We start from the raw sequence: 13,288 nt of genomic DNA, 5'->3' as shown, positions 1-13,288 counted from the left end.
TAAAGGATGTCAAATTTACATGTTAAGTTATTAAAAAATTTAACTTTTCCAAACACTCATAAACTGATTATCTAATTATTAGTATTTCAAAATGCATAATCACATCCAAACACCATTTATCAAAATCACATTTTGCAACCGCTAATTTTTTAATTATGATTATTTAAAACGCATAATCAATTTTGAAAACGCAATTCCAAACACCCCTTGATTAAAATTTGCTGAACCAAAACCTAATAGCCCAACTTTTCATCTATATAAATGCTATCTCACACACTTCGTTGTATCAAAACCAAAACCTAATCTCACAATAATTTCATTCCTAAACCTACAGGCTCTGGTTTTATTTTTTGATAGAAAAATTGATATGGTTACTTTGTGAAGGATGTTATCCCACATAGGTGGGAGGAGAAAGTTGGAGGTGAACTCCTTGGCTATAAAAGGAGGCCATGGGATTACTTCCAAATTGCACCAATCAATACACTTTAAGTATTTGATTAAATCTTTCTTTCTTATCCTTGTTTGAGAGTTGTATTAGTTAAATATTTTGGAGAGTGTAGTTGGCTTAAGAGAGTCGTCTATATCATTGTAACAATTTGTGATATAGTGTATTTCTCTCTTTGGGGAGCCGGTGGTTTTTCTCCTGTTTTGGAGTTTCCACGTTAAATCTTGTGTTGTGTATTGTTCTTATTTCTTTACTATTATTGTTGGGCTGGGTGATGAGAATTAGTGAGACCGTAATTTCCCAACAACTGGTATCAGAGCGTCAGGTTTGACGGGGGTCTCGGTTATAGGAGTCGGAGTATGCTCTGTGATTGCCACGGGAGTGGATCGTCCACATCAGAAACGAGTTCTATTGATCGTATAGGGTATCTGGTTAGACAATATTTTTTCTGATTCGTAATAATAGTTGGATTTGTTAGTGGCGAGTTGTGGATTTCCGATTTAAAGGGTCCTGGCTACCTGCTACATCTTTTGGCTATTCGAAACGTGAGCAAAATCAGAGAAAGTGTTATTTATAGGATACGGATACGATGTCGAAGTTCAGTCCAATGAGGTTTGATGTCGAGAAATTTGATGGGAGGATCAATTTTGGCTTATGGCAGGTTCAAGTCAAGGATGTGTTGATTCAGTCTGGTTTACACAAGGCTTTGAAGGGTAAACCCACCCTTGTTCCCGGCAGTGATTCTAGCAAGAAGTTCGATGAAGAAGAATGGGATGATATGGATTTGAGGGCGGCAAGTGCGATTCGTTTGTGTCTTGCAAAGAACGTGCTTGCAAATGTGCACGGGTTATCAACGGCAAAGGAGCTTTGGGTTAAACTAGAGCAGTTGTACCAGGGCAAGGGCATCTCAAATCGGTTGTGTCTTAAAGAACAATTTCATACTCTGCGTATGGATGGGGGTTCAAAGATTTCAGATCATCTAAGTATTCTTAACGGTATTGTTTCAGAACTGGAGGCTATTGGAGTTAAAGTGGATGATGAAGATAAAGCTTTGAGGTTGATATTATCTTTGTCATCGTCTTATGAACACATGAAACCTATTTTGATGTATGGGAAAGAAACTCTGAAGTTTGAAGACGTTACTAGCAAGCTCCTATCCGAGGAGAAAAGACTGGAAGGTAACGGGGTCTCGTCATCAGGAGATACGATAGTGTTGTGTTCGGATAGGCGAAAGAGAAACTCTGGGAAGAATCTGGTATGCTGGAGGTGCGGGAAGACTGAGCATGTAAGGGTTAATTGTCCAGGTGGAGCTAATCCGGCAAATGGCTCCAAAGACGCTAACATTGTCTCCGTTGTTACGGAGAGTGACGAATTCCTCTGAAGTCACGTCATCCTCATGGTGTGTCCGCGCCACCATGGAAAGGGATGTTCGTTAGCGGTTCCACAATTGCACATGGGTATTGGTTTGGCATTGATGCAGGTTGTGTGGTGGAAATTGATGTTGTAGCTGATGAAACTTCCAGGGAAAGCCAAACAGGAAGTTCCACCATAAAGTTTCAGCCGGTTGTTCAACAACATGTGCCGAGGTGAAACGCTTGGAATGTGATATTCTAAGTGCTATACTCTTAATGGTGGAGTATGATAATTCTTGTTAAGAGTTATGATTGTCTGTGATGACAATGATTGTCGGTTTAGACAATGTTCGATGAAGATGCAAGTTTTGTCTCTTGGGAGATAATGTCATCGGCATGAAGATGAGGATCTTGAAGTTGTCGTCGAGGAAGCATCTATATCGGTTATCCTTATAATGTTAAAGTACGGTTATCTTTTTCTATCAAAAAGGTGGAGATTTGTTGGTTTTATTTTTTGATAGAAAAATTGATATGGTTACTTTGTGAAGGATGTTATCCCACATAGGTGGGAGGAGAAAGTTGGAGGTGAACTCCTTGGCTATAAAAGGAGGTCATGGGATTACTTCCAAATTGCACCAATCAATACACTTTAAGTATTTGATTAAATCTTTCTTTCTTATCCTTGTTTGAGAGTTGTATTAGTTAAATATTTTGGAGAGTGTAGTTGGCTTAAGAGAGTCGTCTATATCATTGTAACAATTTGTGATATAGTGTATTTCTCTCTTTGGGGAGCCGGTGGTTTTTCTCCTGTTTTGGAGTTTCCACGTTAAATCTTGTGTTGTGTATTGTTCTTATTTCTTTACTATTATTGTTGGGCTGGGTGATGAGAATTAGTGAGACCGTAATTTCCCAACACAGGTCACTCTACAATTATCTTTACATCTCTCAAAATCCAACCACCACCACTGATGCTACCGACGTCGCCGCTATCGACGCCGCCCTTGCTACCAACACTGAATATGGGTTCTGAATTATATGTGATGTATTTCATCAATTTCAGTTGCCATAAAGAAAGGTACTCGCTTTATATCTTAAAGTATTACGGAGTATATAAATAATTGATTTTCTGTTTTATGATCGATAATTAACATTGGGTTGTTCTTAAATCTTCAATATGAAGAAGTTTATGTGTTTTGTGGGTTGTGTTAATTAGGGTTTCTTGGTTTTGATTTTGCAAGGTATGTATTTTTATGATGAAAATTGATATTGGGTATATAATTTTTTTAATATTAATATCTTTATAATTATAACTGAAAGTCAGATACTCTGTTCTGAATCAATTTTTCAGTTAATATAACTTTCTGTTAATTCATGTTCAACTGGTTTTAAGATCACCAGAATTACGATTAAAAGACTGCATCTTTTTACATATATGATGAAGATTTCTTGAGTTTGGAAAGACAGTATGAGGAATAAGAATCGGAATCAAACCGTAAAGCGAAACCGTAGTAGATTAACAGGTCTGAGAAATCATGCAGTGTTTGTGTTCTGGTGAACAATTAAGAAGCACAAAAGAAATGATCCCTTCATCAGAATCACTAGAAACAGATAATTATTCTTCTCAAGTAGTTTCTGAAAACCGTAAGAAACCGGATATGGGTAGTATTGAAGAAGCAGAGTTTGGGTGACAGGTACACGGTGAGTGTTAAAAGAGGTGCATGTGACCATGTGAGGCAGAAGTTGAGATGTCAGTGTCATCTATATTTTGATTTGTATTCTTATTACGTTTTTTTTATCCATATGCACACATAAGTTGATAGTTGCTGCCATTGCATCTTTTGTGTTTTTGATAGAAAGGTTTGTGGTTTTGTTTTTTTTTTTTTTTCTTTCTGTAAATTGAAGTAGTTGTTGACTCACAAGAAGTATTATATGGTTTGTGCCATTGCAGCTTATGTTGTGTGCTCTTAGCTGAAATAAAGTCTTTTCAAAAGGAGCATGGGTGGTACTACATTGGTTGCAGAAAATACAAAAAGAAGGTTTTGAAGAAGTGAGAAATGGTATACCTTGAAGATGATACCAGTGGTGAATGACTGTTGATGATGGTAAACTTCATTGCCCTAAATGCAAGCAGATGATTGTTGTTGTCTTTGGTAAGGTTATATATATATATATATATATATATATATATATATATATATATATATATATATATATATATATATATATATATATATATTCAGTGTTATGTTTTTTTTTGTCATGTGTATGATGCTTACTCGATACTTATGCTTATATATATATATATATATATATATATATATATATATATATATATATATTATCCCCAACAATTTTTTATCATATAGTTGCAAACAACTTGGAGTAGTAATAGTTCAATTTGGGAGGATGAGAATGCATAAAGGTATTTTTTCAATGTAAACACTTTAACTATCATAAGTATGTCCTTGCGATAATGTTTATCTAACATGCTATATGTTTCAGATATTTTATCAATTTAGAATGCTGACTTTGGTATGAAGGTTTTCTTCAATGAACAAATTCCTGAAATAATTGATTTTAAGAAGTTTGTTTGCAAAAATGGTAGTGCTTCATCATCTCAAGTGGGAAATCAAATGTCATGTAAATAAATATTTTTGCTTCCTAATGAGTTTATGGTGTTCATTTAAGGAAAATGAATATTGTCATTAGCATTTATCCACTTAACTGAATTCATTATGATATTTGTTGGATGTATTTGAATTCGACATGGAAATGGCTCAAATACTTAAAAAATGATACGGATCAAAGGATTCATGCTCTTGATGAGGCATCATCATGGTATCTTCTTATCTCTTAGCATATATAGTATCTTATCCATGGTTATATGGGCGGTTCGGGTTGGTTTTGTAACGCGTCGGGGGAAAATTTTCTGTTACAGTTTGTATGAAGCCAACCCGTAGTGAAATGTAGTAGAAACTTAATGACCGTTAGTATGATTCCAATTCTATTCTAATCTAATTCGAAATATATAATGATATAAACATGTATTACTTTGTGTATGTAGCAAATTAGATATAACAGGTGGTGTATTCTTTCTTTTTAATTTGGTATTAAATAATTGGGTTTTATGATTTTAGACTTAAATTCGATGATTATGGGTTTTAATTTTGATGTTTATGGATTTTAATTGTCTTTTATCTTGTGTCGTTTGTTGTTAATGTTTTATAGGCATAAGAGAGAAATGGGTTTCATGTGTATTTTATCAACCACAGATGTGATGGTGCTCAATTATGGCAATCGTTCAACTGAAATCTCAACGAATTCTCGATCAACCCGATCACTTAAATTAACTGAGACCAATTAACGGTAATCTATGTTTTTGTATAGATTTTTTTTTAAGTATGTTTGAACTTGATTGCATTAAGGTTATACCAAAACATATGCAATGTTATTTAAAATATTTTTTTTTTCATTATGGTATTGTTATAAGATTTTTTATTTGCAAATCATTCATGATTTTGTCTTCACTTCCCGAGGTTTGTATCCAATTCAACTTATAGGGTTATGTCTTTTTCAAAACTATATATGGTCAAAATTTGACATGTGATCTTTGATTTTATGGTAGACTTCGATGAAGCCTCTTAAATTAACCTCGGGTGGTTGTATAAAACAATATAACATTTGCTTTGTGAATTTCTAGACCGACTAGATAACCAGACCGACTGATAACCAGACCATATTATCGTTAGGATTTAGTTTCGATGTGTACTATCTTGCGTTGACGATAAATGCTCTTTTACTTGCAGTTTGCAGATGTGAAAAGAGATGTACATGAAATTTTCAAGATGACTCCTCATGACAAACAAATGTTCTCTTCCACACTAAGCAGTGAGATTTAGCAAGTTCACAAGAAGTTAATGCAAGATGTAATAGATTGATAATTTTCTGCTATTTTTTATTTACAATTATAGAGGTGACAAAATGAGTGGGTTAACAACACTGGTGAGCTTCAAATACTTCTTTTGTACTCCGTACATTATTTAAGTTTATTAATAATTGTAAAATTCAAAAATATGATTACAAGAATAATTAATACAGAACAATTATGATTATAAAAGAACGGGTTTGTAATGTGTGTGTCAAATACAGGCATTTCAGCCACTTTGAACTACTTAATCCATAATGTTATGTTCTTATGTTACCTTAACCTTTTCTATAAGTACGTAAGTGATTGCCATCTATAGTGATTGTCCTCTTTGTATTACTTCTAAATAATTAGGTACATATATCGTTCCATGAATGTATTATTCGTCTATAAAATTTTAAAAAAAATTCCCGCGACGCGGGTCTTTGACTAGCAAATAACATACCTACCGATGATTTGCGGGTCAAAGACTATTATGAACAGGTAACCTAAAAACTATATGTTTTCACGTACCTACCGATGACATTTGTATACAAAACATACTGGATACTATTTACTAAACTAATATACCGTTTACAGGCAGGTGATTTGCGGATCACTGTATTGGAGAAGATTCACTCTATACTAACTATAAGACAAATATCGTTGGCATGTTTATGTTCGTGTTTATAGCTATTTGGATTTCTATTACATATATGCCTTTATTCAACATCATATGATTGTTCTTCAAAATACTTTTTAAATAAAACCCGCAAATTCGCGGGTCTTTAACTAGTAATAATAATAATAATAAATTATAATATCTATCTATCTATACTCTATACTATAACAAACACAAAAATAGATCATCTTATCTAATAACAACTAATCCTAGCCATCAAATCCTAATTAGCCCCTAAATCTAGACCATTAAAATCTACACATGATCTCATAATCTAAATGATTAACACTATCATGACTAAAATACCCTTCTAATTGAAAAACAAAGGCGGATGAGATTAAATTATTGAGCAATAAGTCACAATTAGCCATTTAATTACCCTAATCACCTGATCCCTCTTTCAGTTTTACGACATTCATTATAACCTTCTAACCCTAAATTATTCATCTACTGATAATTCGTTTCTAATTTGTCATATGGATATTGATAATAAATTTTCAGGTCTTGAAGAAGTTAATACTCAATTGAATCTTTTGAGTGCCGACAATACTGGGAATTGCAAAATTTGTGTGAAAGTCGTTGTCAAAGGACACATCCATACTTCAACAATTCCAAGGAGATTCATGATCTTAATAGGAGTTGAGGTAGGCAGTTTGGTTGACAAATCAGTTGAAAATAACTACCTTGAGCCATGGATGTTTATGGATTAAGATGAATATAGGAATATAGAGTATCATAATACAGTTACATGAGTTTGCACCTCATATTGGCTCTTCCAAACTCAATTTAGATGGCTGGCCCCCTATAATTGTATTCCTAACAGGGGTAAAAATTATCAGTATTTATGCTCTATTTATGTTTTAAAGATGAAATTCAGTATGATTCAGATCATGTTTCTATACCTATTTAAAAATTATCAGTATCAATAAATCTTATTATGAATATCACATAAGAAATTCCTAATTGGTTAAATGGAACTTTACTTTTAACAAGTCAAATTAACCTCATATATTTACGCTGATCATGCAGTTACACATAAAAAACTAATGTGACATACTTTGACATTACTTTTAATTGATACTGACTCCATATGGGTTCTTAAATTAGGTTTATCTTGATGAAAATAATAACCTGTTTTTTTTTTATTTCGTCAGATTAGGGTTCTTATATTAGGTTTATCTTGGTGAAACTAATAGCCTCTTTTTTGATTTCTTCTCTCATATTGTAGGTGTGTTGATTTGAAGTTGTTATTGTGAGTTTCAACTCTCTTTCGTGTAATTCTTGACGAAAGAGGGCGTTTTAGTGGTGAAGAGGAGGTAATGTTTTCTTATTATTCTGTTTGATGTGCTTCTTCCTTTTTCAATACAATGAAAAAGGAAACTACTAGATTTTTTTTCTTGGTTTTGTTGTTTTTTTATATAAAGAGTTTGATTTTGATTTAGTATTGTGTTCTTTTGGTGTACATAAATGTGTTAGTTTGTTTTGTGGATTTGTATTGTTTCTTTGACTCTTTGGTGTCTTTCTAATTTCGTCATGTTACTGTTTCAGGTATTTGGATTGCATTTCGGTGATTATCTTTGAAAAGGTATTGATATTTATTTTGTTAATCATCTGATGTGTTTGGTGTGGGTTCTATATTCCCATCTGCGTTAACATTACCTTATTGAGTGACCGTTTAGTAAATTCTGGTGGACAAATATCTGAGTTGAGAAATTTTGTGGCGACTGAAAGTGATGAGGTATTAGACAGTGGCGGAACTAGGATTATTTCTACCGGGGGAAAAAAAAATTAAAACCGTAGCAATTTTTTTGGACAAAATATGGAGGTTTTGGGGCAAAAAATTTAGTTTTTAAGGCAAATTATGAATGTTTTTGGACAAAAGTTGAATATTTTTGGGAAAAATTTGAAAATTTTGGAGCAAAAGTTGGAGAATTTTGGGCAAAGTTTAAAGGTTTTGGGCAAAATATGTAGGTTTTGGGGGAAAAAAAATTTCCATTGGAGGCAAAGTCGAAAAACCTAAAATTTTTACACTGAAAAAAAAATTCACTGGGGGCGGGCGCCCCCTTGCTCCAAGTAGTTTCGCCCCTGGCATTAGATGTCCTTGACAATGTGCAAATCAATCTTAGTATATCATATGGTCGCATGAGTTCATCGTCCGTGAACGCTGCATTAACTATCGAGGCTGATGTTTGTATGACAGGTGATGTTTCATTATTATAAGGTTCTTATTGTTTATAACATTAGTTTGATTTTATTTATGTTGATGTCTGAAATTTTTTCCATGCAGTTGCTGTCGATAATGTTTCTATTAATTTTATGTCTGGTGTTATTATTAACATTGTTACTATACATTAGTTTTTCAATAACTAAAAATCCTTTATGATTTCAATGCATTCTTTGTTTCTTATGACAAGTAATGCGGAGTACTTATTTTATGCAAATGTTGTTGTGAGTCATTTTGGGCCATTAGTTTGAAAACAAATTTCTTTAAATGTATTTGAATACAGCAAACACACCACCAGATACAACATAGGCAGACAAGGCAACAGTTGAATCAAAATGAGCAACAACCGAGCACTTGCAAACTCAGGAAAAACGGGTGCTTTTCATAAACCCAGGTAGCAAAAAAACACAAAGGAATTTAAGTCACAGGGGTTGGGTACTCGGTCGAAACAGGGGCTGTTTTCAGTTTGCGTCAAATGTGTTGGGTTAGGACGACATTTTAACACTATCGTTTTCATTTTGAATGAGCTTTATAAACAGTTAAATCTATATAGCCACTATATAATTTGGATTTGAATCAAATGGGTCGTGTTGGGTAAGGATAACAGTTCAACACTGTCATTTTTATCTTTAATGAGCATTATGAACAGCTTAATAGATATAGCCACCTCATAGAGATTTCGTTTTTATCATTTATAGGGCTTAATGAAGACACATCTGATGTGGTCCTTCATTTACACTTGCATGAAAGTGTTTCAAACTGATCTACTAAAAGCGAAGAAGTCAAGAAGGTAATATGGGTAGGTCATGCACTTCAACTAATGAGACAAAATGATTTTTGTTTGTATGTGTTAAAACGGGCTGGAGTTAAACTAGAACTGTATTTATATAAATTAGTGTCAACTATGATGTATTCAACAGGAAAACACAGAACCAATTAACTGATATCTTACATTTGGCTTTTGCCTTTAGCATTTGCTGGAGGCTAAACGTGAAATTATTATCGGGCCATGGTTCGGTTTAGGAGGCTAATCGATTTCAGCAGTGACACCGACAATATACACCAATCCAATCTCTCTTATATTTATGTTAACTGGAAATTATATAAATTATAATATGTGGATATGCTACTCTGCAGATTGGAGGAGATATTCGATTCATAATTCATTTCATGGGTTGGATATCTAATAGCTAATCAAGCACAACAATTTCGTAATGTAGAGGATAAGAATTCCGAACCTCCGGTAGCAGCGACTGTTGTTGTGGCAGTCATGAACCAATAAGAGACGGAAATCAGTAGTGTCAGTGGTGATGTGTGATATTAATAGCAACCTAATCAACATGTAATATAACATACATGTTCCTTTTCTTATTTTAATTGTTTTTTGTAATGTAATATATAGGTTCCTTTTATGATTTAGTTTGTTTTTTTATTTTGATTTTACATGTTTTTTGCAAAGATAAATTTCAATGTCCAAAAGTATACTGACCACAAGGTCTGTCTAAAGGTTTCAACATTAGTGTTGATTATCATGTTACTTTTTGATTTTATGAAGGTTATAGCATTACTCGGACAGTCAGACACATTTGTTTTGTGGCATTTGACAAGGAGTTCCTAGGGATATGTTGATACAGTTGCTGGGTGGGCTACTGGGCTTGCCCTAATGTGAAGTAGTTCCTTTGAACGATTCGAGACTGCTTTTGAGGTACCGTCCGTATAGCGTGTACTGATCATAAATGTGGTTGCATACTGCTAATTGTTACATTAATAATGATATATTTGATTACCAAATTACCCTTCTAAAATCGTTTTCGGGCAGAATCAAAAGGAAAAATTAAGGGTTGTGTATATTTCAAACCTTTCATAAACTACTACAACTAAAAAATCCCTAAGTTTCTCTTAAAACCCTAGACAATCGTCAAGATCGAGCATCAATTCATCACTCATCTATATTGAATTCGCGATAATAGGACAAGAGGATATGTTTCAATTTTGATATTAATTAAACATGATATCATCATCTTCATCGGGATGCAATATAATTAGATAATTAAGATTCGATTGATTGAGCAATTGTCGATCCACCAAAGATATCTGATCCCTCTCTAACAGACGACTATTACGTTTGTATAATCGTAATAGTCTACAACGCCAGGTTTAAAAATTAAGGTAATCAACCATTTATTTCAATTACTTCAAATTTTGTTATTCATATCGAATCACAAACTATATATGAATAGTGTTCATCGTTTAATGCTTTGAATTGTCCTATATGAAATTTTTATTTGAATATATATGAATGTTGAAATGTCCCGTTCTTATTGATTAAAAACGTTCCATATTAATTGATTTCGTTGCGAGGTTTTGACCTCTATATGAGACGTTTTTCAAAGACTGCATTCATTTTAAAACAAACCATAACCTTTATTTCATCAATAAAGGTTTAAAAAGCTTTACGTAGATTATCAAATAATGATAATCTAAAATATCCTGTTTACACACGACCATTACATAATGATTTACAATACAAATATGTTACAACAAAATAAGTTTCTTGAATGCAGTTTTTACACAATATCATACAAGCATGGACTCCAAATCTCGTCCTTATTTAAGTATGCGATAGCAGAAGCTCTTAATAATCACCTGAGAATAAACATGCTTAAAACGTCAACAAAAATGTTGGTGAGTTATAGGTTTAACCTATATATATCAAATCATAATAATAGACCACAAGATTTCATATTTCAATACACATCCCATACATAGAGATAAAAGTCATTCATATGGTGAACACCTGGTAACCGACATTAACAAGATGCATATATAAGAATATCCCCATCATTCCGGGACACCCTTCGGATATGATATAAATTTCGAAGTACTAAAGCATCCGGTACTTTGGATGGGGTTTGTTAGGCCCAATAGATCTATCTTTAGGATTCGCGTCAATTAGGGTGTCTGTTCCCTAATTCTTAGATTACCAGACTTAATAAAAAGGGGCATATTCGATTTCGATAATTCAACCATAGAATGTAGTTTCACGTACTTGTGTCTATTTTGTAAATCATTTATAAAACCTGCATGTATTCTCATCCCAAAAATATTAGATTTTAAAAGTGGGACTATAACTCACTTTCACAGATTTTTACTTCGTCGGGAAGTAAGACTTGGCCACTGGTTGATTCACGAACCTATAACAATATATACATATATATCAAAGTATGTTCAAAATATATTTACAACACTTTTAATATATTTTGATGTTTTAAGTTTATTAAGTCAGCTGTCCTCGTTAGTAACCTACAACTAGTTGTCCACAGTTAGATGTACAGAAATAAATCGATAAATATTATCTTGAATCAATCCACGACCCAGTGTATACGTATCTCAGTATTGATCACAACTCAAACTATATATATTTTGGAATCAACCTCAACCCTGTATAGCTAACTCCAACATTCACATATAGAGTGTCTATGGTTGTTCCGAAATATATATAGATGTGTCGACATGATAGGTCGAAACATTGTATACGTGTCTATGGTATCTCAAGATTACATAATATACAATACAAGTTGATTAAGTTATGGTTGGAATAGATTTGTTATCAATTTTCACGTAGCTAAAATGAGAAAAATTATCCAATCTTGTTTTACCCATAACTTCTTCATTTTAAATCCGTTTTGAGTGAATCAAATTGCTATGGTTTCATATTGAACTCTATTTTATGAATCTAAACAGAAAAAGTATAGGTTTATAGTCGGAAAAATAAGTTACAAGTCGTTTTTGTAAAGGTAGTCATTTCAGTCGAAAGAACGACGTCTAGATGACCATTTTAGAAAACATACTTCCACTTTGAGTTTAACCATAATTTTTGGATATAGTTTCATGTTCATAATAAAAATCATTTTCTCAGAATAACAACTTTTAAATCAAAGTTTATCATAGTTTTTAATTAACTAACCCAAAACAGCCCGCGGTGTTACTACGACGGCGTAAATCCGGTTTTACGGTGTTTTTTGTGTTTCCAGGTTTTAAATCATTAAGTTAGCATATCATATAGATATAGAACATGTGTTTAGTTGATTTTAAAATTCAATTTAGAAGGATTAACTTTTATTTGCGAACAAGTTTAGAATTAACTAAACTATGTTCTAGTGATTACAAGTTTAAACCTTCGAATAAGATAGCTTTATATGTATGAATCGAATGATGTTATGAACATCATTACTACCTTAAGTTCCTTGGATTAACCTACTGGAAAAGAGAAAAATGGTTCTAGCTTCAACGGATCCTTGGATGGCTCGAAGTTCTTGAAGCAGAATCATGACACGAAAACAAGTTCAAGTAAGATCATCACTTGAAATAAGATTGTTATAGTTATAGAAATTGAACCAAAGTTTGAATATGATTATTACCTTGTATTAGAATGATAACCTACTTTAAGAAACAAAGATTTCTTGAGGTTGGATGACCACCTTACAAGATTGAAAGTGAGCTAGCAAACTTGAAAGTATTCTTGATTTTATGTAACTAGAACTTGTAGAATTTATGAAGAACACTTAGAACTTGAAGATAGGACTTGAGAGAGATCAATTAGATGAAGAAAATTGAAGAATGAAAGTGTTTGTAGGTGTTTTTGGTCGTTGGTGTATGGATTAGATATAAAGGATATGTA

General features: G+C 32.9%; 1 long non-coding RNA gene across 6 annotated transcripts; it reads left to right on the top strand.

Annotated features, from left to right (window-relative positions):
- Window positions 1-2,718: 2,718 nt before the first annotated feature.
- LOC139865930 (uncharacterized) lies at window positions 2,719-5,928 on the top strand. Of its 6 annotated transcripts, none has more exons than XR_011765164.1 (6): window positions 2,719-2,872; window positions 3,239-3,899; window positions 4,164-4,219; window positions 4,300-4,635; window positions 5,026-5,163; window positions 5,604-5,928. It is a non-coding gene; the product is annotated as an uncharacterized lncRNA (long non-coding RNA). The 6 variants fall into 6 exon arrangements; XR_011765163.1 differs by having other exon boundaries at window positions 3,188-3,899; XR_011765162.1 differs by having other exon boundaries at window positions 2,719-3,654; window positions 3,746-3,899.
- Window positions 5,929-13,288: the final 7,360 nt, after the last annotated feature.

Source organism: Rutidosis leptorrhynchoides, chromosome 9, assembly GCF_046630445.1.
Source record: "Rutidosis leptorrhynchoides isolate AG116_Rl617_1_P2 chromosome 9, CSIRO_AGI_Rlap_v1, whole genome shotgun sequence".
NCBI classification, from domain to species: domain Eukaryota; kingdom Viridiplantae; phylum Streptophyta; class Magnoliopsida; order Asterales; family Asteraceae; genus Rutidosis; species Rutidosis leptorrhynchoides.
This window is presented reverse-complemented; position numbering and strand designations above follow the sequence as displayed.